The sequence below is a fragment of the Loa loa genome (assembly GCF_000183805.2).
Source record: "Loa loa unplaced genomic scaffold supercont3.718, whole genome shotgun sequence".
In the NCBI taxonomy this organism is placed as follows: Eukaryota; Metazoa; Nematoda; class Chromadorea; order Rhabditida; family Onchocercidae; genus Loa; species Loa loa.
In genome coordinates this window covers 11,975-14,614 of record NW_018108898.1, presented here as the reverse complement: position 1 = coordinate 14,614, position 2,640 = coordinate 11,975, and positions in this window count along the sequence as shown.

The following is a 2,640-nucleotide window of genomic DNA, read 5'->3' as shown; positions in this document are numbered from 1 at the left end:
GAAACATTTCAGCATCTTACCACATTCTAAAATTATGATCAAGAAGATCGAGAGAAGCGGATGAAGAAAAGCGGAAGGAGGAGAAAAAAGGTCTCTTAATGCGACAATATTGCAATATTTGTAAAGTGTTAGAATGACAAGAAGTGTTAGTGTTAGAATGTGTTAGAATGAAGTATTGGAATGATAAGAAGTTTATAAGCATAAACTGTAATAAATTTAATATATACATAATTTGTAACAAATTGTAACCAAATACATTTTATTTTGATTTAAATTAAAATGTTTGACAAAATAAAACAATATGCTAATGTAAAACGGCAAAATAAAAAGATATAGGTGATCAAAAATGAATCAATTTAAATCCATCAAAATTATAGCAATGATTACTTTTGCAACTATAAAATTGTATTTAAATAATCCTTCAGTGATTGAGTAATGAGTAATGATATGGGCAAATTTGCTTTAAATTAATAAAGTTAGGGAAAATTTTGAAGAAATGTGTATGCTAATGTTACGCTCAGTGACAATATCGGAATTTGCTTGCATACTTTTATTAAAATTAATCAAAAAATAATGACTTTTTAATGTACTTTTTAAATTAAACAATAACTTTTTAATGTACTTTTTAAATTACTTTTCAAATTAATTGATGCACTTTTTAAATTATCACTTTTCTTTTTTTTCTTTCCCCTTTTATTTTTCAAAAAGATAATGACAATTTTAAAAAATTTAAGCCCTTCCAAGAATTTGCAAATTTCGTAGCTTTCACTCAGACAATCCAAGGCATTAATATGTCATCGAATTGTTGCAATGATAATGAACTGTTGAAATTTTGTGAGTGATAATGAATAAAGAAACATTTTAATGGTACAAACTTGCCCAGTCACATCATAAGAACTGCTATAATAATTATGATGTTTTGAATTAATTCATTGAGATTTTTACATAAATGGAAAACATAATTTAAACGACTACCTCTGTATTTTTTCTTTCATTCCTTTCCTCCCTCTCTTTTTCTTCCTCCCTTGTAGTTCATTGTATTTTTCCAAGATAAATATTGCGAATTACTTTAGCATAAGTCCAGCACTTTTATTTTTACGTTCCATTGGGATGGACGAAGACGAATTATCGTAATTCTAATAAAACCTAATTATAGGCACAATAAAACAAAACAAATGTTAGCATCTAATCCTGTAAACTTTTTGCAATTATTTAAACAATAATTAAAAGAATTTTAATATAAAAGATTTGGAAATAATAATATATAAGAGATATAAATATGGCGTGCAAAAGTATTCGACAATTTTGCAAAGAGAATGGATAAAAAATTAAGCGGATTTTTTTCTAATTTTTTTTTTTTCAAATTCTTATCTTTTATCTCTCCTATTATTCTTTCATCATTTGCTCTTTTATCATCTAATCTTAACTCTTATCACCGTCTATTTTCTTTTTTTTCTTTTAAAATATTGTTTTTACATGACATATATTATATTATGAAACGTTGAAATCAATATTCGCAACAATTTAACAGCTATGTAACCAAGGTAACGAAATTTCTCTGAAGAGAAAAAGACATAATCTAGCTTTCATCCGCTTTTAAAAATTTCAATCGTACTAATCAGTCTTTTATATTTTCTATTATAAACATTTATCTTCTTCATATGAATCATTTTTTGTGTTTTAAATTGTTGAAATTCATCAAAACTATCAAATATTGTTTAATTTTCCATCTAAATTAAAAAATTTTAATTTAGTTATTTCCGCTTCTTCGCTTTCTTTCTCTCTCTCTCTCTCGCTTATGTTTTCTCTTTTACCGTTTTAAATGGAATATTTAGGCCGTTATTTAGAATAAAGTCTTTTTTTTCTTTCCCTTTTTTCTCTCTTTTTGTCATTCCTTACTTTCTTGACAAATACCTATGGATAAATTATTCAAAAATTCAAATTTATTGTTTAAGAAATAATCATTTGCATTCCATTTTTTTCTATTTCTTATTGAAACATTTAGCCATAAAAGATTTTTACACCCAACATGACAATTCAAATTTGATTGTTATTAGTATTTGATTAATTAATTGTTATTAATATATAAATTTTTGGCCAGGAATGTTCAAGATTTGGTTGTGCTGTCATCGTAGAGTATCAGCTATTTGAATATTATTGATAATCTAACATGATAAGATCAACGTTAATCAAAAAAAAAATTTAAATTAACTCTAATATTTCATATCGCCTGATAAAAATTCAGCTAATATTTTGCATATTACCATATAAAAGTTATTAAAAAAGTGACAATTTCGATGTTATTTTATTGTTTTCGATATTTTGTGACAATTTCGATGTTATTTTATTGTTTTCGATATTTTGCAATAACATTTAAAAATTTCAGCAATAATTGCAACATACCAAAGTAAGAAATACGTAAAAATCGATGTCAAATGAGACGAAGCCTAAAAGTAGAAGAAAGTCAAAAAGTAAAGAGCATAGTGATAAAAGGTGATGATATTTATTTTCTAATCTAATTATCATTGAATATTAATTTAGCAATGAGAAATATATCTGTGAAATCCAAAATATTATAATGAAATAATTATTGGAAATATAATTTATTAATATTTATTTTTTTTTTTTATTTTTTTAAAA